This window comes from Triticum urartu, chromosome 2, assembly GCF_003073215.2.
Source record: "Triticum urartu cultivar G1812 chromosome 2, Tu2.1, whole genome shotgun sequence".
NCBI lineage: Eukaryota > Viridiplantae > Streptophyta > Magnoliopsida > Poales > Poaceae > Triticum > Triticum urartu.
In genome coordinates, this window is record NC_053023.1 from 375,664,099 (window position 1) to 375,691,555 (window position 27,457).

The following is a 27,457-nucleotide window of genomic DNA, read 5'->3' on the forward strand; positions in this document are numbered from 1 at the left end:
TCATTACACACCATTTCTTATATTTAGTTCTAATAAACGTGATTATTGTTTCTTGACTGAATTTTGGTCGTCAAGAAGCTATCTCGACATTCTTCGCCTGATTGAAAAATAATTCCTGGAATAGTCTCCAAATCTTTTTTATTTTTCTCTTTTTGGAAAACATGACTTTAAATAAAAATAAATTATTTATTAAAAATAGTAGCATTTTTTGAACATTTCCAAATGCATTTTTTAAATGTAACAACATTTGGGAATTTTGACCAGCTTTTAAAAATTGTGAATATATATAATTGTGTACTTATTATAAAACGAATTTTATATGTTCAGTATTTTTAGATATATAAGTTTGTTGTTCGGCTGGGCATCGTTATTCTTGAATTTTTCATTATTTGGGCTTGGACCAAACAAAGCACTTACAAAGAAAGAAGGGACCTCATATATGGTGCGGTGCGCGCCAACGGTAGCGGAAGCATGCACCCGCAGCCCCCCCACTACCCCCATGCCCTGTTGGGTCGGCCCATGCTCCGGGACGGACACTCCCTCTTTTTTGTTTTTACTTTCTGTTTTTGTTTTATTTTATGTTATAATAATTTGCGATTATAAAAAGGTTCTAAAATTTCAAAACTTATTGTTCGTTTTCAATTGCCAAAAACGGTTCTTGAATTCAAAAAATGTCAAGGATTTCAAAAAATATAAACATTTTTAATTTTCATGAACATTTTTTATTTTTATGAAAATAATTATGAGCATTCTTTAATAATGATGACATTTTCTAAACTTGAATAAAAAATTAAATTCGGTAAAACAACTTGAACAATTTCTAAATTTTAAATTTGGTAAAAAAATTAAAATAATGATGAACAATTTCTAAACTTGAAATTTTTTGAAAACGATGAACAAAATTTAAATTTAATGAACATTTTTCTAGGTCGGTGAACAAATTTTGATGAACATTTTTTAAATCCGATGAAAAAAATTATGAACCTTTTTTTTACATCGATGAACTTTTTTTGAATTCGATGAACAAAAAAGTATTTATGAATTTGAAAAAAATTCACAAAAAGTGAAAAAGTAAAGATGAAAAAGGTGGAAAAAAACAGGAAAATAGAAAAGAAAAGGAAAGAAAAAAGAGAAAAAATGAAAGAAAAAACGAAAAAATGGGCCAGCCCATGCGAACGCCCAGCACGCGAGGAATGGTGCGCATGGTACGCTGCTACGCGCCGTATAGGATTCCCCCATAAAGAACAGTTTGGTATTAAAAAAAAGGTGTATCTATATTACAATCGACTGAAATTGAATTGGCCTTCAAATCAAATATGCCAACCAGTAAAAATCTGACACCAACTGAAAAAAAACTTGACTGAAAATAACGGGGCATTCAACCAATATTTTCAGGCACTACAAACATGGCTCGTGTATGTATGAGCTATGGGCTCTATGATCCATGAGCAAGCAATGAAAGGGCCCAAAAAGCAACACTGCTAGGTCAGTACTCTCACTACCTTCTCCAGGTTATTGACAGTTTTGTTTTCTTCACAACACTTTTGGAAGAAAACCTGAAATTCTCATGGCATTCTAAAGGATCTGAAGTTGATACTTGTGGAAGAAACTCCTGAACACAAACATACTATAAATTCATCATTAGGCTGCCGCAAAAACATCATCAACCTACTGTACAATGATCAACTCAAGATGAACTAATCACATACTAAACATTTCATTGCCATGAAGCTTTAAACACAGTGGCTTCAGTTGAAATTTACAGTAAACTAACTATGAATAAACAGTAACTTTTAAAGTGTAGCACATATTCAGCTTTGATGAATTTTACAGTGTTCATTTTACTAAAATTCCAGTCAGTAACAACCAGATCACAACAAAGATACTGGAACTTCAGTAAAGAAAAGGAGAAACAACCAGTAAACTACAGTCATACCAAGAAGACAAACTGCAGGTCAGTACTCTCACAATCTCCTTCAAATAGTTCTTCCAGTAAAAAATGTAGCACTGTAAATTCACGTAACTGTATAGTGTAAAATCTATCACTGTAAAATATAAAAATCACAACCTTTAGGCTACTACTATAAATTACAGAAGTTATAGAATTGTAAATCTTCGAACTGTAAATTCAAACAATCAAAAAAAATATAGTGCGGTAAATTATAGAAGCTAGAGGACAGTAAATCCATCATCAATTAACTACTCCCTCCGTCCCATAATATAGGAAGTTTTTGCAAGCTAATATAGCTTGCAAAAACGTCCTATAGTATGGGACGGAGGGAGTATAATTTACTATGAAAACAAAGAAAAAATTAGACTTCTATGAATACTACAGTACTGTAAAATCCATCATAGCAATTCAAAAAATTCTAGTAAAAATAACTACTAAAATTTACAGAAGCTATAGGACCATAATTCCATCATCAATGTATTATAAATTAAACACCAGGAAACTGTAGTATACATTCAGACAAATTCATGTGATCAAGCACTCTATATGAACTCACTGTACGAACAACAATGACACACTATATGGAGCTACTACAATAAATAACAAAATCTATAGGACAGTGTATAAATCCACCATCACCATACTGTAAATTCAACATAAGAGTACTGTAAATATGCGGCCAGATTAGTTTGTGTGATCAAGCATTCTATATCAGCTCACTGTACAAACAACAGCAACTTTGTGGAGCAACTGTAAATTACAAAATCTATAAGACAGTAAATCCAACATCAGGACCTTGTAAATTCAAAATCAAGGTGTTGTATATGTATTCAAACTAATTCCAGTAAGTATATATGCATTGAAACAACATCAGCATTCTTGTAAACTAAAAACAACATTGCTGGTTACCTATTACATATTGTAGAAACAAAATTATATGATGATACTGATATCTACCAGACAATTTTGGGCTATTGTGTAATAGCATGGTTCAGTTTAGCCGCTTCAGATCACAGGGGTCAGGGAAACAAACTGACTCTCTTTTTGGCTACTGTGCAGTAGCATGGTTCAGTTCAACCGCTTGACCAAAACAACTCCAAATCAGTATTGCTCGAGCAGTTTGAACGATGTACCTTGGCTACACGAGTGGATGTAATTCCAATGAAGTCGGCACTACGGAGAAATTCCGGCCAGGTTGGCAGAACAGTGAGATTTCCACGGCTCCGGCAGAACGGCAAGACACCAATGTCGAGCACGGACGAAATGACGCAATTGGGCTGGGGCTTCGGTCAAGGGAGTACTTGAGTATTTATATGTGCGTACAGCCTCTGGAACGGCTAAAGCAGTCCCTGCAGGACACCCCGTGGACGCAGGAAGGATTGGATCAAGACAAAAACATTGCAATCCATTATGTAGAAGGCAAAAGCATAGAGATAAAAACTACCAATACATATGTTTCGAAAGTGAGTCACTGATAAGATGAGAAAGCTAGGATGTTTGTAGTACAATATACATGCCTTTCATTGCTACACCTGCCATTTATCTAGAATGAGAAAGTAAGTCATATCAGTAAATGTGGTCTGCCACATAGCATAAAGGAACTCAGTTGACTAAGTTATATGTGCATGTTAAAAAATTCTAGGCTGCAAAACCAAAGAGAACAGAAAAGAGCAAGACACAGAAAATAACCCATTTATATTATTATTGAGTAAAATTATAATAACTGGATAAAAGAACACACAAGAGTAATTTAAATTATGAATTGGACAGAAACTTTTGGATGGTTGCCTAGCAAATGAAAATAGCAACTTATCATATATTGGGTCTTCAACAGAATTAAATACATAGTCAGAGTGTTCCTGAGATTGATGGTTTTTGAACTCTGTTCCTTGAAACATGGCACCAGCTTACTCACTGATGGAAATCCTTTTTTTTTACTTTCACTTTGCAATTTAATATATGCAGCAGGACACTGTGGTACTACAATTTTCATTAAAGTGGCTACAAAAGGCCCCTAGCGAACATATTAACATCATGGGCATTGTTTCTGAATGCCTGAAACGTTACAGTGTGCCAAACAATTCTGCTCAATCGTCAAACAAAATATTCATTCGCCTCAAAACATTAGATACTAATCAGTGTCATCTATTGTGCAGCAATGTCTACACCAACTGGGAATTTCGTACGTCCTTCTCATCCGGATGTGGTACTGTTTTTATCCATCTTATTTATTATTAATCTAGAATAATAGCAGTATTGTTAAACATGATTGGTCTTGCTGACAGATTGGGAATGTGTTTGCTCAACAATACTATAGACTTTTGGGTTCGTCACCAGTGCATGTCCATAAGTTCTATTATGATGAAAGTATCCTTGGTCCACCAGATTCTGATGGTCCATTGACATCTATAAGACTATAACCACTACATACGTAAGTTCTCTGCAGTACAGCAGTAGTATTTTGTGATCTTAATATATGTAATAAGGTGTATAGATTAAACGTGATTAGGTGGAAACTATAATTCAAGGCATACCTGTTCACTTATTTTATACCAGAGCTTGTTTTCATCCATGCTGTTGATGGACTTCACTTCTACGATTTGCCACTTACAATTAGAAGACAGAATAGCTTGAGGACAAACAGCTAGCTTAACTGTTGCGAGACGTGGTGCAGCAGTGCAAGGTTGGCTTGATGGCGAACAAACCTCCTCTTCTTCTGCTTCATGGCATGATTCCAATCCACCATAGTGCCACTGCGGACATATAAGAAAACCAAAAGAAGATTATCAGATTCTATAACGTCGAGACGGACGGCTAGCATGCTCGTTCCCTGCGATGTTCATCCTACCCACCAGCAGCCTCCTCACCCTCCTCCTTAGATCTGCAAATCACGTTGTGTGCTGGACGGCTCTGCTCCGTTTGGAGATGGAGACGGACAACTGAATTCGAATTAAATCAGTGGGGAAAACATGTACTCCCTCCATCCGAAAATACTTGTCTAGATATTCTAGACAAGTATTTTCGGACGGAGGGAGTATGTGTCAATGTGTGTACCTGTGCATGATTATCACGATCGGTTCATACGAAGGGTGTCCTCACCGACCTTGCAGAGGAAAGCTTGGGTGGAGGAGCCGGCTTCCGTGGACAGCACATGCTTGGTCATGGGGCAGCGCCCAGCCGGACCATCTCGGGAAGATGCAGGGAGATGGGAGCGGCAACACGGCGGGGCCCGGATCTTGAGCCGATGGAGGGCCTGGGCGGGGGAGGTGTCGTCGGGCCGGCACCTAGCCGGGCCATCTCAGGATAACCAGAGAGAAGGGAAGAAGCAGGGAGGCGGAGATGGTTTCCTGATCGGCTGTTCGGCGCGGGCGTCGTGGAGCTAATCCTCTTCACGGAGAGATGAATTGGACACATCTTGAGCTGAGATGCCAGGATGCACATCCGTCCTTGGTTATCGCCGGCGTCGTCTAGAGGTCGGGCGCCCCGCCCACGGGCCTTGGTAGCGGGAGGAGAGAGCACATCCCGTCGGCCTGTTCGCCATACTCCGTCCATCCCCTCCTGATTCCTAGATCTGTCCCGCGCCTGGGGCGAGGTGGCCGGTGCTGGCGGCGGCAGCGGCGGCGACGGACATGCGAGGAAGGAAGGATTTGTGCGCGCCTGTTTCAAGAGGAGGGTAGGATGCGTCGGCATAAAAGACGGCGGGGGAAGGAGGAGTTGTGGTTGGACTTTGAAGACGGGCGTCGTACGGACGGCAATAGAAAATGTTTTTTTATTCTATATATATATATATGAATTATAAAAGCGTATTACGACTGAGCGGGAGTGTATTGTAATGGTGAATCTGACAAAGTCAATCTGTGTTTTATTATTAGGAAGAGATTATTACACAAGGAAAATATCTGTTGATTTATTGGTTAAAAGCGACGATCCTTGGTTGGGAGTACAGGAAGGGTTCTAGATATCCAGAGTAACTTTGTAATGGTTTTGCTAATTCTTAGTCGACTGAGATTTAATTAAGTTCTGGTCATCTCACAGCGGGATATGTTGTGCAAGGAGAGGCCGGTTTTCCTAGTTTTTTTTATTTTAGTCCTTAATGTTGAGTAATGTGATTGTATTAAAAAACATAGGTTAGACTAAGAATATTCTGGCTTGCCTTGTACTCCTATGTATGCCTATGAGACTCAAGCAATACAACAACTATTCCACCAATCCATCTCTTTCTTTTAACATGATATCTATCGCAAGTCGATCCCAAATCCTAGCCGCCGCCGCTTCCGCACTTGCGCGCCGCCTCCAGGGCGGTCGGCTTCCACGACCGCCGTCGGGGGCCGCGCCGCCCGTACCTAGGATTCGTCCGCCGGCTGTGTTGGCCGGCTGCCCTAGAGAGTCTTTTTTCGAGCTCTCGTTCTGGGTTTTTTCGCTCTCTCGCCGGTCGTTTTGATCGGCGTTTTCTTTTTGGTTTTTCGATCTCTGCTTGATTGGTTTGCGTCGCCTGCTGATAACCCACAAGTATAGGGGATCTATCGTAGTCCTTTCGATAAGTAAGAGTGTCGAACCCAACGATGAGCAGAAGGAAATGATAAGCGGTTTTCAGCAAGGTATTCTCTGCAAATACTGAAATAAGTGGTAACAGATAGTTTTGTGATAGGATAAATTGTAACGAGCAACAAGTAACAAAAGTAAATAAAGTGCAGCAAGATGGCCCAATCCTTTTGTAGCAAAGGACAAGTCGGAACAAACTCTTATAATAGGAAAAGCGCTCCCGAGGACACATGGGAATATCGTCAAGCTAATTTTCATCACGTTCATATGATTCGCGTTCGATACTTTGATAATTTGATATGTGGGTGGACCGATGCTTGGGTGTTGTTCTTACTTGAACAAGCATCCCACTTATGATTAACCTCTATTCCAAGCATCCGCAACTACAACAAAAGTATTAAGGTAAACCTAACCATAGCATGAAACATGTGGATCCAAATCAGCCCCTTACGAAGCAACGCATAAACTAGGGTTTAAGCTTCTGTCACTCTAGCAACCCATCATCTACTTATTACTTCTCAATGCCTTCCTCTAGGCCCAAATAATGGTGAAGTGTTATGTAGTCGACGTTCACATAACACCACTAGAGGCTAGACAACATACATCTTATCAAAATATCAAACGAATACCAAATTCACATGACTACTAATAGCAAGACTTCTCCCTTGTCCTCAGGAACGAACGTAATTACTCACAAAGCATATTCATGTTCATAATCAGAGGGGTAATAATATGCATATAGGATTTGAACATATGATCTTCCACCAAATAAACCAACTAGCATCAACTACAAGGAGTAATCAACACTACTAGCAACCTACTAGCACAAATCCCGGACTTGGAGACAAGAATTGGATACAAGAGATGAACTAGGGTTTGGAGATGAGATGGTGCTGGTGAAGATGTTGATGGAGATTGCCCTCTCCTGATGAGAGGAGCGTTGGTGATGACGATGGTGACGATTTCCCCCTCCCGGAGGGAAGTTTCCCCGGCAGAACAGCTCTGCCGGAGCTCTAGATTGGATCCGCCAAGGTTCCACCTCGTGGCGGCGGAGTCTCGTCCCGAAAAGTTCCCCGTTATTTTTTTTCTCATTGAAAGACTTCATATAGAAGAAGATGGACGTCGGAGAGCCACCAGGGGGCCCACGAGGTAGGGGCGCGCCCTAGGGGGGGCGCCCCCCACCGTCGTGAGCAGGGTGTGGGCCCCCTGGCCTTCATCTTTGGCGAGGATTTTTCTTTATTTATTTTAAGACGTTCCGTGGAGTTTGAGGACTTTTGGAGTTGCGCAGAATAGGTCTCTAATATTTGCTCCTTTTCCAGCCCAGAATTCCAGCTGCCAGCATTCTTCCTCCTTATGTAAACTTTGTAAAATAAGAGAGAATAGCCATAAGTATTATGACATAAAGTGAAATAACAGTCCATAATGCAATAAATATCGATATAAAAGCATGATGCAAAATGGACGTATCACTCGCCGCCGCCGTCGACACCCCGCGCCTCTACTCCGACACCGGCGCGACCGACCGGCTACTTCACCGACCCGGCGGCCTCGCACGACAGGCGGTCCCTCAATGTTGTCGCCCTGTGCCGGCCGTCACCGCTCTACTCCGACCGGGACACTTGCATCGCCTACATCCGATGGCCTCGCGCCATGCGGCGGCCAATCATAGCCCCCGTCCGCACGTCGGCCCGCCAATCGATCCACGCCACCTGCCTCTGCCGCATCTGCACGGCGGCCCTACGGGTTGCCTCGCCGGCCTCGTCTCCAGCTGCTTTGGGCCGGTTGCGTCAGGCCCATCGACTGCCATGAGCTCGGGCACTGCTGCTCCATTGGTCGCTCGGGCCTCGCTGCCCTGGCACTGGCGCTGCTTTGGTGGCCCGGGTACCGGTGCTGACGCGCTCGTTCGCATGTCGTCTCACGCCGTCCATCGTCGCCAGTTTCATCTCGGACTCCGCCGCCACCCCGTCTCCATCAAGCAGCGTCCCCGACCTCGCGCGCGATCGGATTGATCACCCGCCCGCCGCCGCGATCCGTCTCATCCACGCCCTGCGACCGACCTGGCATGTCGGTTGCGTGCGCCTCCGCAGGCCCCATGAAGATTGTCCCGAATTCTGCGCGTCCCTCTACCGATCGAGCAACGGGCTGCTGCTGCGCCGCCCCCATCAGGCCGCAGCGCCGCTAAGGGAGTCCTGGATTAGGGGTGTTCGGATAGCCGAACTATACCTTCAGCCGGACTCCTGGACTATGAAGATACAAGATTGAAGACTCCGTCCCGTGTCCGGAAGGGACTTTCCTTGGCGTGGAAGGCAAGCTTGGCGATACGGATGTTCAGATCTCCTACCATTGTAACCGACTCTATGTAACCCTAACCCTATCCGGTGCCTATATAAACCGGAGGGTTTTAGTCCGTAGGACAACATACACATCAACAATCATACCATAGGCTAGCTTCTAGGGTTTAGCCTCTCTGATCTCGTGGTAGATCTACTCTTGTACTACCCATATCATCAATATTAATCAAGCAGGACGTAGGGTTTTACCTCCATCGAGAGGGCTCGAACCTGGGTAAAACTTCGTGTCCCTTGCCTCCTGTTACCATCCGACCTAGACGCACAGTTCGGGACCCCCTACCCGAGATCCGCCGGTTTTGACACCGACAGCCGCCGCCCCATGGTTCTTCTCCCGGCTGCACTGACCCGCGTCACTGTTGCGTCGTCCCTTCGGGCCATAGTGCCGCGGCCCGTGGTCCACCGCCGCCCCGGGGCCGTCCGCTCCAGGCCGTCCCCATGGCTGCACCGACCCTCGCGCCGCCGCTGCGTCGCCCCGTCGGGCCGTAGCGAGCGTGGCACGCGGTCCACGCCGCCGTCCCGAGGCCGTCCCCGCGGTTGCACCGAGCCGTGCTCCGCCACTACACCGCCCCTTCAGGCTGGAGCGCCGTGGCTCGCGGTCCCTATGACCGCCCCGAGGTCTTCCGCCGTCGCCCTGACCTGCCCGCCGCCACTGCGTCTCCCCTTCGGGCCGTAGCGTTGCGGCACGAGGTCCACCGTCGTCCCTGCGTGTCGACTTCTCGTGGTATGCGCCGCGCCGCCTCCCTTGGCGCGGGAACACCATCGTCTACGCCGGTCTTCGTCACGCTGTTGGGTTCTCCTCGCCTACTTCGAGCACCGCCGCCGCGCTCCTAACTTAGCCGCCGCCGCCATCAGGCCACCGTCGCCGCTCTTCTTCGGCCGCCGTCGCCGCTACCCCCGTAGCTGACGCCACCGCCTGTCCACCTCCCTTCGTCTTCGTCCAGCACCAGCCAGTCGCCAGCGTCGTTGTCATCTACCCCGACCACTTCGTCTACTCCGACCACCGTTGGTGACATCAGCCCCGCGTCGATGGACGCCACAATCGTCGTCGAGTTCTTCCCTGCTGGCCTCTCCGACTTCTTTGACATGGCGTACAGCTCGTGCAAGTCCCAGTCTCCGCGTGCCCGGTGCTGGCAACACCGCCGCGTGCCTTCGTCCACGGCGTGTCCCCGGACCTGGCAAGCCTGGTGCGGCGCCCCGTCAACTTCATCTTCGTCCGTCTACGCATGCCCGATGCTGGCAATACCGGTGCATGCTTTCGTCTACGATGTGTCCCCGGGCTTGGCAAACCCGCCACGACGCGTCGTCAACAACATCTCCTTTCCGGCGCACCACTACTTGGACACCACTGCGCCCATGCTAACTCGGCGCCCCCTTGCGCCTGTGGCTCCACGGCGACTTCCTCGACACTGGCTACCCCGACTCGACATCGACCACGACATTCTTCGCACGGCTACCTCGACCATGGGTACACCACCCACGCTCTCGGCTCCCTCAACAAACGGCACAAAGGGCTACCGCCTTGCTTGAGCAACCTCGTCGGTTTCCACTCCAGCCACGACTCCGCGATGCGTCAACCGTTACGACTGTGGGGGGTGTCCATCGGCTTGCCTTCGGATTCTTCTCCGGTCTGACCGTCTACGTCGCTACCGTTGTGACTGCGGGGGGATGTTGAGTAACGTGATTGTATTAGGAAACATAGGTTAGACTAGGAATATTCTGGCTTGTCTTGTACTCCAAGTAGATCATGTACTCCTATATATATGCCCATGAGGCTCAAGCAATACAACAACTATTCCACCAATCCCTCTCTCCCTTCTAACACTTAATCCCTTATGTCTATTAACCTATGTTTTTGTGTTAAGTTCAAAAAAACTACATTTTTGTGTTGCTCCCTCTCGGTGTTGCTGCCTCATGTTTCCTCCGCACGTGTCGCTGTCGCCTATCGTTGTTCCGTCGCCTCTATTCATCTGCCTTCAAATGATAGCTTTCAACTCGATCAAAACATCAACTGAATTAGCTCTTAGGTTGATCTATGTACTATATGGTTGTTCTTGTAAAAGAATCTAAAGCTGGGAAAATACAGAGGAGCTCCAGGTGCTCCATCCCCTATACGAATATTAATTTCAAAAAAATACCAAGCAAAATAAAAAAAAACTAAAAATGGGGATATCAAACCTGGGTGCCCAATCTACTCCCGTATGATGGAAAAATACCACAAAATGTATCTGTGGTGAAGAAAATACAGTATAGCCTACGATCTATCCAAACAATTTTTTTCTATACAAAGAAACTTTTCCTTTTTTTACTGAGAATACATTTCCTGATATTTTTTTCACGAAACTTCACATGGGAGTAGACTGGGCACTCAGGTTTGATATCCCAAAATTCCAGTTTTTTGAATTTTCGTGCTTTATTTGTTGATCTTCTTTGCGTATTTTTATTCACTGCCGCCAGGTACGTTCCATGTCTTATTTGCTTGATTTTTGTCCTTTGAAGCTTTGAAGGATCTTAGTGAACCTGATAGGTAGTATGTCGCACTACCCAAAAAAGACACATCCAAGATGATACGTGTTTGTCATAGTAAGTCATGTTTTTGTCATCCATGTGTATCCATGAAGTTTTTATGATAGAATTAAGATAGTCATACTTGTGTTGTCGTAGATATGTTCCCTGGCAATATTTGTCATTTTATCATGGAAGTGTGCTCTTCCATGACGGAAAATGTCGCGTTATGGAAGTGCTTCATCAAGGGTAGCCGACATGTTGCAACCTCCCAAATGGGTCGCCGTCAAGCTAATGGGTGCGGGTTCTGGATCCGATACCCATTAATGATGTGGCCAACTGTCGATCCTCCACGTGACAGCTTCCCATTGGCCGATGGAGCAAATCCCAATCTTAAACAATTGGATCCCTTAACATACTCTTCTGATGAACCTGAAAGTTACTATTATGATCACCCTATTATGGATAATATTTGGCAACCCCAAAGTAACCTTCCATTATGAAGGTCCACAATGTTCTTATGGTCTAAGGACATGAGTATACATTAACACATAATATGGTAATACTGATAACATAGTGATTAGCGATGATGGGATCTCGTAGTATATCATAAGTTGTGTATGTCCAACACCATTGCTCTGCTAACAATGTGCTCCCATTATTGCAGACATCCTTGTTACTTAAACGATGCCCTATGATCAAAAAAACATGACCATGATACAATACATGAGCTAGTCTTAGAGGTGAGACTAGGGATGTAGTTGGTGTTTATGTCTTCACACATGCAACTAAGTTTTCTTGTGTGATAGTACGAGAAACAACCAACACCCTCGGTAGGGTGGAGAACCTGGTGAGAAGTACCAGAAGAGAGTTTGCACAAGGGGGTTACAAGATTGATCAATGAGTAGATGGTAATGGTTACCCCTAGCATCGCCTTATATAGGGGACGAGAGCTAGGGTCTACACGGTGCCTAACCGATCTAACGCTGTCGGCATCTTGGCATGCACGCCAAGATGATCTTTTAGCCTCAGCCGGACCCCTGGCTACGTCTTGGAGCCGAGCCACCACCAGGCCTCCTAGCTCTCTGAGGCCGACCCACCACCGGGCACCGACTGATGGGCCACCCCCGGTGTATTGCATTGTCAGTAGCCCCCAAGCGTGGCTGGAGGGGCGTCCATCTCCCCTTCAGCGAGTCCACCTTCACACTTGCTTAAGGGGAGCCCGAGATGGTTCGGCCCATGCGCGCGGCAGGCCACATGCTCCTTTTCTATTTTTTGTTTTTGTTTTTTTCTTTATTTTTGTGCTTTTTAATACTTAAAAATATTCTACATATATATTACAAAAAACACTCTACAAAAAAACATTTGAAAAAAAGTTGAACAAGTATTAAAAAATGTTGAATAAGTATTTGAAAATTTTGAACAAGTATTTGAAAAATGTTAATCAAACATTCGGAAAAATGTTGAATGTAAATAGAAAAATTGTTGATCATGTATTAAAAAATGATGATTTCTTTATCATGTATCTAAAAATGTTAATCAAGTATTTAGAAAGAAATGTTGAACATGTATTTGAAAAAACAATAATCCAGCATTTGGGAAATGTTAAATATTTATAGAAAAATGTTGAACATATATTTAAAAATGATGAAAAAATTTGATCGTGTATATAAAAATGTTAATCAAGCATTTGAAAAATATGTTGAACAAGTATTTGAAAAATGAGAATCAGGCATTTGGAAAATGCTAAATGTGTATAAAAACTGTTGACCATGTGTTAAAAAATGATGATTTATTGATCATGTATATAAAAATGTCAATCAAGAATTTTAAGAAATGCTGAAAAAATATTTAAAAAATATTGAGCATGCATTTGGAAAATGTTAAATGTGTATAGAAAAAATGTTGACCATGTATTAAAAAATGTTAAAATTGTATTTGAAAAATGTTAATCAAGAATCTCAAAAAATGTTAACCATGTATTCAAAGAATAATAATCTGGTATTTGAAGAAAACTGATGGAAAACAAGAAAGAAAGAAACAAAACTGAAGAAAAATGAAGAAAAAAACAAAGTGAAAACCAAGAAAGATTTGAAGAAAACCGAAGAAAGGTAATGAAAAAGAAAGAAAACAAAAAAAACAAAATGGTTAATCCGCATGTTCCCCAGGCGTCATGCCTTGTTTGAATACATAAACCAAGGAAAGGTAATTAAAACGCTAAAAGTGGATCTCAGGACCCACTATAGCACCCCAGCGGGTATATCGAGATGTGGACCCCAGAAGACCACCAAGGGTCGTCAGTGATCCTCGGAAATGAAGCTTTAAGGAATTGACATCGTCATAGAAGACCTTGGAATTCAAGCCCTCACAGCGACGGCCTTCAAACACGATGGGATGGATTGTTTTTTTGTAAAGGGCCTTGCTAAAAGATGCCCTGATGGTCTGGAACGTTTTGTTATGCGGGTCCATACATGGAAGCATAAAAGAAGAAGCCGAGCATTGGAAGTTAATAGAAGTACTTCGGATCTCGAGAGACCTCGGATATGGTGTTAAATTAGAAGACCGAACTCGCCTACGAAGCCGGAGACCGAAAACAACAAAGTTATCCTAAGAAGTTTAGGGGCTACTGACGGTGTCCTGGATTAAGGGGGTGCACACCACGTCATCCTTTCATTTATGAATCGGGCCGAGGACCACTAAGAACCATGTTGGGGAACGCGGTATTTCAAAATTTTCCTACGAACACGCAAGATATATCTAGGAGATGCATAGCAACGAATGGGGAGAGTGTGTCTACGTACCATCCTAGACCGAAAGCGGAAGTGTTTAGTAACGCGATTGATGTAGTCGAACGTCTTCGCGATCCAACCGATCCAAGTACCGAACGTACGGCACCTCCGCGATCTGCACACGTTCAGCTCGGTGACATCTCTCGAACTCTTGATCCAGTTGAGGCCGAGGGAGAATTACGTCAGCACGACGGCGTGGTGACGGTGATGATGAAGTTACCGGCGCAGGACTTCGCCTAAGCACTACGACGATATGACCGAGGTGTGTAACTGTGGAGGGGGGCACCGCACACGGCTAAAAGATCAACTTGTGTGTTGTAGGGGTGCCCCCTGCCTCCGTATATAAAGGAGGGAGAGGGAGAGGCAGCCGACCCTAGGGGGCGCGCCAAGGTGTGGAGTCCGACTAGGACTCCCTAGTCCTAGTAGGATTCCACCTCCCACACGGAGTAGGAAAGGGGGAAGGGAGAAGGAGAAGGAAAGGGGGGGTCGGGCCCCTTCTCCTAGTCCTAATCGGCCTCCTGCCCAAGGGGGGGGGGGGCGCACCAGCCCCTTGTCGGCTGGTGTGCTTCCCTCTTATGGCCCATAAGGCCCATAACTTCTCCCGGGGGGTTCCGGTAACCTCTCGGTACTCCGAAAAAATGCCCGAACCACTCGGAAACATTCGATGTCCAAATGCAACCTTCCAATATATGAATCTTTACCTTTCGACCATTTCGAGACTCCTCGTCATGTCCCTGATCTCATCCGGGACTCCGAACAACATTCGGTCACCAAATCACATAACTCATATAATACAAAATCATCATCGAACGTTAAGCGTGCGGACCATACGGGTTTGAGAACTATGTAGACATGACCGCGACACATCTCCGATCAATAACCAATAGCAGAACCTGGATGCTCATATTGGCTCCTACATATTCTATGAAGATCTTTACTGGTCAAACCGCATAACAACATACGTTGTTCCTTTTGTCATCGGTATGTTACTTGCCCGAGATTCAATCGTCAGTATCATCATACCTAGTTCAATCTCGTTATCGGAAAGTCTCTTTACTCGTTCCATAATGCATCATCTTGATAACCCACAAGTATAGGGGATCACAACAGTTTTCGAGGGTAGAGTATTCAACCCAAATTTATTGATTCGACACAAGGGGAGCCAAAGAATATTCTCAAATATTAGCAGCTGAGTTGTCAATTCAACCACACATGGAAAACTTAATATCTGCAGCAAAGTATTTAGTAGTGAAGTAATATGGAAGTAACGGTAATGGTGGCAAAAGTAACAGTATTGGTTTTGTAGTGATTGTAACAGTGGCAACGGAAAAGTAACTAAGCAAAGATCAATATGTGAAAAGCTCGTAGGCAATGGATCAGTGATGGATAATTATGTCGGATGTGATTCCTCATGCAACAGTTATAACATAGGGTGGCACAGAACTAGCTCTAGTTCATCAATGTAATGTAGGCATGTATTCCAAATATAGTCATACATGCTTATGGAAAAGAACTTGCATGCATCTTTTGTCCTACCCTCCCGTGGCAGCGGGGTCCTATTGAAAACTAAGGGATATTAAGGCCTCCTTTTAATAGAGTACCGGACCAAAGCATTAACACTTAGTGAATACATGAACTCCTCAAACTACGGTCATCACCGGTAAGTATCCCGATTATTGTCACTTAGGGGTTAACGGATCATAACACATAATAGATGACTATAGACTTGCAACATAGGATCAAGAACTCACATATATTCATGAAAACATAATAGGTTCAGATCTAAAATCATGGCACTCGGGCCCTAGTGACAAGCATAAGCATAGCAAAGTCATAGCAACATCAATCTCAGAACATAATGGATACTAGGGATCAAACCCTAACAAAACTAACTTGATTACATGATAAATCTCATCCAAACCATCACCGTCCAACAAGACTACGATGGAATTACTCATGCACGACGGTGAGCATCATGAAATTGGTGATGGAGGAAGGTTGATGATGATCATGGCGATGGATTCCCCTCTCCAGAGCCCTGAACGGACTCCAGATCAGCCCTCCCGAGAGAGATTAGGGCTTGGCGGCGGATCCGTATCGTAAAACATGATGAATCCTTCTCTCTGATTTTCTTTCTCCCCGTATGTGAATATATAGAGTTGGAGTTGAGGTCGGTGGAGCACCAGGGGGCCCACGAGGCAGGGGGCGCGCCCAGGGGGTAGGCGCGCCCCCACCCTTGTGGACAGTGTGTAGGCCCCCTGGCCTTGATTCTTTCGCCAATATTTTTTATATGTTCCAAAAATATTCTCCGTTGATTTTCAGGTCATTCCGAGAACTTTTATTTCTGCACAAAAATAACACCATGGCAATTCTGCTGAAAACAGCGTCAATCCGGGTTAGTTCCATTCAAATCATGCAAGTTAGAGTCCAAAACAAGGGCAAAAGTGTTTGGAAAAGTAGATACGTTGGAGACGTATCAACTCCCCCAAGCTTAAACATTTGCTTGTCCTCAAGCAATTATGTTTATAAACTGAAAGTGATAAAGAAAAACTTTTACAAACTCTGTTTGCTCTTGTTCTTGTAAATATGTAAAGCCAGCATTCAAGTTTTCAGCAAAGATTATAAACTAACCATATTCACAATAACATTTAGGTCTCATGTTTACTCATATCAATGACATAATCAACTAGCGAGCAATAATAGTAAATCTCGGATGACAACACTTTCTCAAAACAATCATAATATGATATAACAAGATGGTATCTCGCTAGCCTTTTCTGAGACCGCAAAGCATAAATGCAGAGCACCTCTGAAGATCAAGGGCTGACTGGAAATTGTAATTCATGGTAGAAGAGATCCAGTCACAGCCATACTCAATGTAAACTAATAGTAATGCATCCAAATGACAGCGGTGCTCTCCAACTAGTGCTTTTTAATAAGAGGACGATGACTCAACATAAAAGTAAATAGATAGGCCTTTCGCAGAGGGAAGCAGGGATTTGTAGAGGTGCCAGAGCTCGGTTTTGAAATAGAGATGAATAATATTTTGAGCGGTATACTTTCATTGTCAACATAACAACCGAGAGATCTCGATATATTCCATGCTACCCACATTATAGGCGGTTCCCAAGCAGAACGGTGAAGTTTATACTCCCCCTACCACCAACAAACATCAATCCATGGCTTGTCTGAAACAACTGGTGCCTCCAACTAACAACAATCCCAGGAGAGTTTTGTTTGCAATTATTTTGATTTGAATTGAGTATGGGACTGCGCATCCCGGTTACCAGCCATTCTCTCGTGAGTGAGGAGCGGAGTCCACTCCTTTTGAGAATAACCCGCCTAGCATGGAAGATATAGACAGCCCTAGTTGATACATGAGCTATTCGAGCATACAAAACGGAATTTCATTTGAAGGTTTGGAGTTTGGCACATACAAATTTACTTGGAACGGCAGGTAGATACCGCATATAGGAAGGTATGGTGGACTCATATGGAATAACTTTGGGGTTCATGGAATTGGATGCACAAGCAGTATTCCCGCTTAGTACAAGTGAAGGCTAGAAAGGGACTGGGAAGCGACCAGCTAGAGAGCGACAACAGTCATGAACATGCATTAAAATTAATCAACATTGAATGCAAGCATGAGTAGGATATAATTCACCATGAAGATAAGTATCGTGGAGGCTATGTTGATTTTGTTTCAACTACATGCGTGAACATGTGCCAAGTCAAGCCACTTGAATCGTTCAAAGGAGGATACCACCCTATCATACCACATCACAACCATTTTAATAGCATGTTGACACGCAAGGTAAACCATTATAAACTCCTAGCTACTTAAGCGTGGCATGAGCAACTATAATCTCTAATTGTCATTGCAAACATGTTTCATTCATAATAGGTTGAATCAAGAACGATGAACTAATCATATTTACAAAAACAAGATAGGTCTAGTTCATACCAGCTTTTCTCATCTCAATCGGTTTATCATATATCGTCATTATTGCCTTTCACTTGCACAACTGAACGGTGTGGATAATAATAATAGTGCGCGTGCATTGTACTAAGCTGGAATCTGCAAGCATTCAATATACAGGAGAAGACAAGGTAATATGGGCCCTTTGTTAGGTCAACAATAATGTATATAAGAGCCAATCAACATTTTCATTATGGTCTTCTCCTCTCGACCCCCAAAGAAAAGAAATAAACTATTTACATGGAAAAGCTCCCAACAACAAAAGAAGAATGAGAAATCTTTTTGGGTTTTCTTTTTAATTACTACTACTACATGCATGGAAAGTAAACTAGCTAAAAGCTACAACTTATTTTTTTTGTTTTTCTTAAGGTTTTTCAAACACACAAGAAGAAAGCCTAAAACATAAAATAAACTAGCATGGATAGTACAATGAAAAAGTATGAGCACCGACAACTGGCATGAGTGTGTGAACATGAATGTAATGTCGATGAGAAATACGTACTCCCCCAAGCTTAGGCTTTTGGCCTAAGTTGGTCTATGGCCATGTCTAGCCTGGTGGATATCCGAAATTGAAGCTGGGGTCGTACTGAGATGCAGCAGCTACTGCCTGACGAGCTGCAACTTGGAGGCGAGCTTCCTCCGTCCTCCTCTCATACTCGTTCGCCTCCTCCCTGATTATAACATATCTCCCTTTTGTCTGAAAGTCAAAGAAAGCGGGAGCAGGGAGAGGTTGTTCATTCCTCTCAATAAACTGATGGTGAACCATAGCATTAAAATCTAGGTAAGCAGGAGGCAACTCCATATCATTCTCATGTATGGGTATCTTAAGAAAATTAGCTACACGAGTTGCATAAATTCCACCAAACAAATCTTCACTTAAACTATTAAGATGCAACCTGCGCGCAACAATAGCCCCCAAGTTATATTGTTTATCACCTAATACAACACTCTTGAGGACACTAAGATCTGGAACGCACATGTGACAAGCCTCATCCTTACCATTAATGCATCTACCTATAAAGAGAGCAAAATAATGTATGGCAGGAAAATGAATGCTCCCTATGGTAGCTTGTGTTATTTCTCTAGATTCCCCCACGGTGATAGTAGCAAGAAATTCTTCAAATTCAGATTTGCGAGGTTCACTAACATTACCCCACTGCGGGAGTTTACAAGCAGTATTAAAATCTTCTAAGTCCGTGGTATAAGATTTATCATACAGATCAAATAGGACAGTGTGAGAATTGCGTGATGATGTAAATTTAAATCTTCTCACAAAGCAATCAGTTAGGTGATAATATTGGGGGCACTTATCTGACATGAAGCCCTCAAGTTCAGGATTATGCACCAAAGCATTATATTCCTCCTTAATTCCTGCTTGGACCATAAAATCTTCTGACGGCCATTCACAAGGCCGCACTTGAGCTTCTCTTGGTAGTTCATAGTCCGGCTCACGTATCGCGGGCCTGGGTCCTTGCTTCCTTGAGGAACCACCCTGGTACATTTTCCTAAACATATTTCTTCCTCTGAAAAATTTCTGAAATTTTTAGTGACTCGAAATAAAAGTGAATCAAACTCAACAAGATTGATAGCAACTACTCCCACAACTGCCTAGAGGCCATATCATGACCACATAAATTTGACATGCAAGCTCAAGAACAGGGTCACCTAAGCAGCAAAATTTTGCAATAAATAAAGCACTAGAACAAAAACTAATTAGACCATTGGAGGAGTCACATACCAGAGAACAATCCCCCAAAGCAGTTTTGTGAATGGAGCTTTGAGCAAGAAGATCGAAAATGGTAGCAAGATGAGCTAGAACTTGGGTTTGAGCTGGTGGATGATTTTTCTGGAGGAAGACGAAGTGTGTGGGTGCTACAATAAGTGGAGGGGGGCCACGAGGGGCCCACGAGGCAGGGGGCGCGCCCAGGGGGTAGGGCGCGCCCTGGACCCTCGTGGCCAGGCGGTGGCTCCCTCTAGTGTGTTCTCAGTGCCAGATATTCTTAAATATTCTACAAAAAATCATATTTCATTTTCGGGATATTTGGAGAATTTTTATTTTCTGGGTATTTTTTATTGCAAGAATAATTCAGAAAACAGACAGAAAATACTATTTTTGCTTTATTAAATCTAAATAACAGAAAGTAAAAAAAAGGGTACATAGAGTTGTGCTTTCTAACTTCATCCATCTCATGCTCATCAAAAGGAATCCACTAACAAGGTTGATCAAGTCTTGTTAACAAACTCATTCCGAATCGCATGAAACCGGAGAAATTTCCAATAACACTAGGTTACCTAAACGGGGATATGCACATCCCCAACAATAAGAATATCATATTTCTTCTTGACAATAGGAAGAGGAAATTCAAAATCTCCAATAATAATCGTTGAAATTTTTCCAATAGAATTGATACTGTGGACTTGAGGTTGTTTCCTCGGAAAGTGTATCGTATGCTCATTACCATTAACATGAAAAGTGACATTGCCTTTGTTGCAATCAATAACAACCCCTGCAGTATTCAGAAAGGGTCTACCAAGAATAATAGACATACTATCATCCTCAGGAATATCACAAATAACAAAGTCCGTTAAAATAGTAACGTTTGCAACCACAACAGGCACATCCTCACAAATACCGACAGGTATAGCAGTTGATTTATCAGCCATTTGCAAAGATATTTCAGTAGGTGTCAACTTATTCAAATCAAGTCTACGATATAAAGAGAGGGGCATAACACTAACACTGGCTCCAAGATCACATAAAGCAGTTTTAACATAGTTTCTTTTAATGGAGCATGGTATAGTTGGTACTCCTGGATCTCCAAGTTTCTTTGGTATTCCATCTTTAAAAGTGTAATTAGCAAGCATGGTCGAAATTTCAGCTTCCGGTATATTTCTTTTATTTGTAATAATATCTTTCATGTACTTAGCATAAGGATTCATTTTAAGCATATCAGTCAAACACATACGCAAAAAGATAGGTCTAATCGTTTCAGCAAAGCGCTCAAAATCCTCATCATCCTTTTTCTTGGATGGTTTAGGAGGAAAAGGCATGGGTTTCTGAACCCATGGTTCTCTTTATTTACCGTGCTTCCTAGCAACAAAGTCTCTCTTATCATAACGTTGATTCTTTGATTGAGGGTATCAAGATCAACAACAGGTTCAATCTCTACATCATTGTTATTGCTAGGTTGAGCATCAACATGAACATCATTATTAACATTATCACTAGGTTCATGTTCATCACCAGATTGTGTTTCAGCATCAGAAATAGAAATATCATTGGGATTCTCAGGTGTGTCAACAATAGGTTCACTAGAAGCATGCAAAGTCCTATCATTTTTCTTTTTCTTTTTCTTAGAGAATTAGGTGCATCAACATTAGTTCTCTAAGAATCTTGCTCAATTCTCTTAGGGTGGCCCTCAGGATACAAAGGTTCCTGAGTCATTTTACCCCCTCTAGTCATAACTCTAACACTATTATCATTTTTCTTATTATTTAATTCATTGAGAAAATCATTCTGAGCTCTAAGCACTTGTTCTACTTGATTGGTAACCATAGAAGCATGTTTACTAATAAGTTTAAGTTCACCTTTAACTCTATACATATAATCACTCAGGTGTTCCATCATATAAGCATTACGTTTCAATTGTCTAGCAACATAAGCATTGAAGTTTTCTTGTTTAACAATAAAATTATCAAACTCATCCAAGCATTGGCTAGCAGACTTATAATGAGGAATATCACCTTCATCAAATCTATAGAGAGAGTTTACCTTTACTACCTGTGTCGCGTTATCAAGACCATGTATTTCTTCAATAGGTGGTAAATTCTTAACATCTTCAGCTTTAATACCTTTTTATTTCATAGATTTCTTTGCCTCTTGCATATCTTCGGGACTGAGAAATAGAATACCCCTTTTCTTCGGAGTTGGCTTAGGAGTTGGTTCAGGAAGTGTCCAATCATTTTCATTACTCAACATATTATTCAATAGCACTTCAGCTTGATCAACTGTTCTTTCCCTGAAAACACAACCAGCACAACTATCCAGGTGGTCTCTGGAAGCATCAGTTAGTCCATTATAAAAGATATCAAGTATTTCATTTTTCTTGAGAGGATGATCAGGCAAAGCATTAAGTAATTGGAGAAGCCTCCCCCAAGCTTGTGGGAGACTCTCTTCTTGAATTTGCACAAAATTATATATTTCCCTTAAAGCAGCTTGTTTCTTATGAGCGGGGAAATATTTAGCAGAGAAGTAATAAATCATATCCTGGGGACTACGCACACAACCAGGATCAAGAGAATTAAACCATGTTTTAGCATCACCCTTTAATGAGAATGGAAATAACTTAAGGATATAATAGTAGCGAGTTTTCTAATTATTAGTGGAAAGGGTGGCTATATCATTTAACTTAGTAAGGTGTGCCACAACAGTTTCAGATTCATAGACATAAAAAGGGTCAGATTCAACCAAAGTAATTAACTCAGGGTTGACAGAGAAATCATAATCCTTATCGGAAATACAGATAGGTGAAGTAGCAAAAGCAGGGTCATGTTTCATTCTAGCATTCAAGGATTTTTCTTTGAGCTTAGCTAATAATTTCTTAAGATCATATCTATCATTGCAAGCTAAAAAGTCTCTAGCAGTTTCTTCATCCATAACATAACCCTCAGGCACAACAGGCAATTCGTATCTAGGGGAGAATCTTCATCATCACTTTCATCAATATTATCAGTTTCAATAATTTCATTCTCTCTAACCCTAGAAGTTGTTCATCAAGAAATTCACCTAGTGGCACAGTATTATCAAGCATAGAATTAGTTTCATCATAAGTATCATGCAAAGCAGAAGTGGCATCATCAATAACATGCGACATATCAGAATGAATAGCAGGAGTAGGTGTCGCAAGTTTACTCAAAACATAAGGTGAATCAAGTGCAGAGCTAGATGGCAGTTCCTTACCTCCCCTCATAGTTGAGGGAAAAATCTTAGTTCTTTCATCTTTGAAGTTCTTCATAGTTATCAGCAGATATAAATCCCAAGTGACTCAAAGAATAGAGTTATGCTCCCCAGCAACGGCGCCAGAAAATAGTCTTGATAACCCACAAGTATAGGGATCGCAACAGTTTTCGAGGGTAGAGTATTCAACCCAAATTTATTGATTCGACACAATGGGAGCCAAAGAATATTCTCAGGTATTAGCAGTTGAGTTGTCAATTCAACCACACCTGGAAAACTTAATATCTGTAGCAAAGTATTTAGTAGAAAAGTAATATGGAAGTAATGGTAACGGTGGCAAAAGTAACAGTATTAGTTTTGTAGTGATTGTAATAGTGGCAACGGAAAAGTAACTAAGCAAAGATCAATATGTGAAAAGCTCGTAGGAAATGGATCAGTGATTGATAATTATGTCGGATGCGAGTCCTCATGCAACAGTTATAACATAGGGTGACACAGAACTAGCTCCAGTTCATCAATGTAATGTAGGCATGTATTCCGAATATAGTCATACGTGCTTATGGAAAAGAACTTGCATGACACCTTTTGTCTACCCTCCCGTGGCAACAGGGTCCTATTGGAAACTAAGGAATATTAAGGCCTCCTTTTAATAGAGTACCGGACCAAAGCATTAACACTTAGTGAATACATGAACTCCTCAAACTACGGTCATCACCGGTAAGTATCTCGATTATTGTCACTTAGGGGTTAACGGATCATAACACATAATAGGTGACTATAGACTTGCAACATAGGATCAAGAACTCACATATATTCATGAAAACATAATAGATTCAGATCTGAAATCATGGCACTCGGGCCCTACTGACAAGCATAAGCATAGCAAAGTCATAGCAACATCAATCTCAGAACATAATGGATACTAGGGATCAAACCCTACAAAACTAACTTGATTACATGATAAATCTCATCCAACCCATCACTGTCCAGCAAGGCTATGATGGAATTACTCACGCACGGCGGTGAGCATCATGAAATTGGGGTTGGAGGAAGGTTGATGATGATGGCGATGGATTCCCCTCTCCGGAGCCCCGAACGGACTCCAGATAGCCCTCCCGAGAGAGATTAGGGCTTGGCGGCGGATCCGTATCGTAAAACGTGATGAATCCTTCTCTCTGATTTTTTTTCTCCCCGGATGTGAATATATAGAGTTGGAGTTGAGGTCGGTGGAGCACCAGGGGGCCCACGAGGTAGGGGGCGCGCCCAGGGGGGTAGGCGCGCCCCCACCCTTGTGGACAGGGTGTAGGCCCCCTAGCCTTGATTTTTTCGCCAGTATTTTTTATATATTCCAAAAATATTCTCCGTTGATTTTCAGGTCATTCCGAGAACTTTTATTTTTGCACAAAAATAACACCATGGCAATTCTGCTGAAAACAGCGTCAGTCCGGATTAGTTCCATTCAAATCATGCAAATTAGAGTCCAAAACAAGGGCAAAAGTGTTTGGAAAAATAGATACATTGGAGACGTATCACATCCTGCAACTAACTCATTAGTCACAGTGCTTGCAAGGCTTACAGTGATGTGCATTACCGAGAGGGCCCAAAGATACCTCTCCGAAACACGGACTGACAAATCGTAATCTCGATCTATGCCAACTCAACAAACACCATCAGAGACACATGTAGAGCTTATTTATAATCACCCAGTTTCATTGTGAAGTTTGATAGCACACTAAGTGTTCCTCCGTTATTCGGGAGTTGCATAATCTCATAGTCATAGGAACATGCATAAGTCAAAATAAGCAAACTTCTCTATGGTTCATACCCTACTATACTACTGTTGTGAACTCATTCTGAATTCATATTGGTGTAATATCTACTGTATTCCAACTTCTCTATGGTTCATACCCTCCGATACTACTCATAGATTCATCAAAATAAGCAAACAACACATAGAAAACAGAATCTGTCAAAAAACAGAACAATCTGTAGCAATCTGGAGGTTTTGAATACTTCTGTAGCTCCAAAAATTCTGAAAAATTAGGAAGACCAGGAGAATTTGTATATTGATCCACTGCAGTTTGAATTGGTATTTTATCGATCTCTGGTAAAAAATTAAAATTATTCTCGTGAGCGCATACTTTCTGTTTTTTCCAGCAAGATCAAACAACAATCACCCAAGAAGATCCTAAAGGCTTTACTTGGCACTTTATTGAAACAAAAGCTATAAAAAATGATTACTATAGTGGCATAATCATGTGAACACATAAAAAATAGGTATAAATGTTGGGTTGTCTCCCAACAGGCGCTTTTCTTTAATGCCTTTATAGCTAGGCATGATGATGACAATGATGCTCACATAAAAGATAAGAATTGAAACATAATGGGAGCATCATGAAGCATATTACAAGCATATTTAAGTCTAACCCACTTCCTATGCATAGGGATTTTTTGAGAAAACAACTTGTGGGAACAAGAATCAACTTGCATAGGAAGGTAAAATAAGGATAACTTCAAGATATCCAACACATAGAGAGGAAACTTGATATTATTGCAACTCCTACAAGCATATATTCCTCCCTCATAATAATTTTCAGTAGCATCATGAATAAATTCGACAGTATAAACATCACATGAAGCATTCTTTTCATGATCTACAAGCATAGAATTTTTATTACTCTCCACATAAGCAAATTTCTTCTCATGAATAGTAGTGGGAGCAAACTCAACAAAATAACTATCATGTGAGGCATAAATCCAATTGAAAATTAAAATAATGATGACAAGTTTCATGGTTATCATTATTCTTTGTAGCATACATGTCATCACAATAATCATCATAGATAGCAACTTTGTTCTCATAATCAATTGGAACCTCTTTTGAAATAGTGGATTCATCACTAAATGAAGTCATGACCTCTCCAAATCCACTTTCATAATTATCACAATAAGATTCAACACCCTCCAAAATAGAGGGATCATTACTTTCTAAAGTTGACACTCTTCCAAACCCACTTTTATCAATATAATCATCCTAAATAGGAGGCATGCTATCATCATAATAAATTTGCCCATCAAAACTTGGGGGAAAAATATCATCTTCATCAAACATAGCTTCCCCAAGCTTGTGGCTTTGCATATCATTAGCATCATGGATATTCAAGGAATTTATACTAACAACATTGCAATCATGCTCATCATTCAAATATTTAGTGCCAAACATTCTAATGCATTCTTCTTCTAGCACTTGAGCACAATTAACGGAATCCTTATTTTCAGGAAAGACATTGAAAAGATGAAGCATATGAGGCATCCTTAATTCCATTTTTTTGTAATTTTCTTTTATAAACTAAACTAGTGATAAAACAAGAGACTAAAAGATTTGATTACAAGATCTAAAGATATACCTTCAAGCGCTAACCTCCCTGACAACGGCACCAGAAAAGAGCTTGATGTCTACTACACAACCTTCTTCTTGTAGACGTTGTTGGGCCTCCAAGTGCAGAGGTTTGTAGGACAGTAGCAAATTTCCCTCAAGTGGATGACCTAAGGTTTATCAATCCGTGGGAGGCGTAGGATGAAGATGGTCTCTCTCAAACAACCCTGCAATCAAATAATAAAGAGTCTCTTGTGTCCCCAACACACCCAATACAATGGTAAACTGTATAGGTGCACTAGTTCGGCGAAGAGATGGTGATACAAGTGCAATATGGATGGTAGATATAGGTTTTTGTAATCTGAAACTATAAAAACAGTAAGGTAACTAATGATAAAAGTGAGCGAAAACGGTATTGCAATGCTAGGAAACAAGGCATAGGGTTCATACTTTCACTAGTGCAAGTTCTCTCAACAATAATAACATAATTGGATCATATAACTATCCCTCAACATGCAACAAAGAGTCACTCCAAAGTCACTAATAGCGAGGAACAAACGAAGAGATTATTGTAGGGTACGAAACCACCTCAAAGTTATTCTTTCTGATCGATCTATTCAAGAGTCCGTAGTAAAATAACACGAAGCTATTCTTTCCGTTCGATCTATCCTAGAGTTCGTACTAGAATAACACCTTGAGACACAAATCAACCAAAACCCTAATGTCAGCTAGATACTCCAATGTCACCTCAAGTATCCATGGGTATGATTATACGATATGCATCACACAATCTCAGATTCATCTATTCAACCAACACAAAGTACTTCAAAGAGTGCCCCAAAGTTTCTACCGGAGAGTCAAAATGAAAACGTGTGCCAATCCCTATGCATAAGTTCACGAGGTCACGAAACTCGCAAGTTGATCACCAAAACATACATCAAGTGGATCACGTGATATCCCATTGTCACCACAGATAAGGACATGCAAGACATACATCAAGTGTTCTCAAA

At 41.9% G+C, this 27,457-nt stretch overlaps 1 long non-coding RNA gene across 7 annotated transcripts; it reads right to left on the minus strand.

Moving 5' to 3' along the window:
• Positions 1–1,230: 1,230 nt before the first annotated feature.
• On the minus strand, positions 1,231–5,687 carry LOC125537360. Of its 7 annotated transcripts, none has more exons than XR_007295834.1 (3): positions 5,006–5,687; positions 3,085–4,890; positions 1,231–2,045 (listed from the first exon to the last, which is right to left on the minus strand). It is a non-coding gene; the product is annotated as an uncharacterized LOC125537360 (long non-coding RNA). The 7 variants fall into 7 exon arrangements; XR_007295829.1 differs by having other exon boundaries at positions 3,085–4,704; positions 4,804–5,687; XR_007295833.1 differs by having other exon boundaries at positions 1,231–1,612; positions 1,937–2,045; positions 3,085–5,687.
• Positions 5,688–27,457: the final 21,770 nt, after the last annotated feature.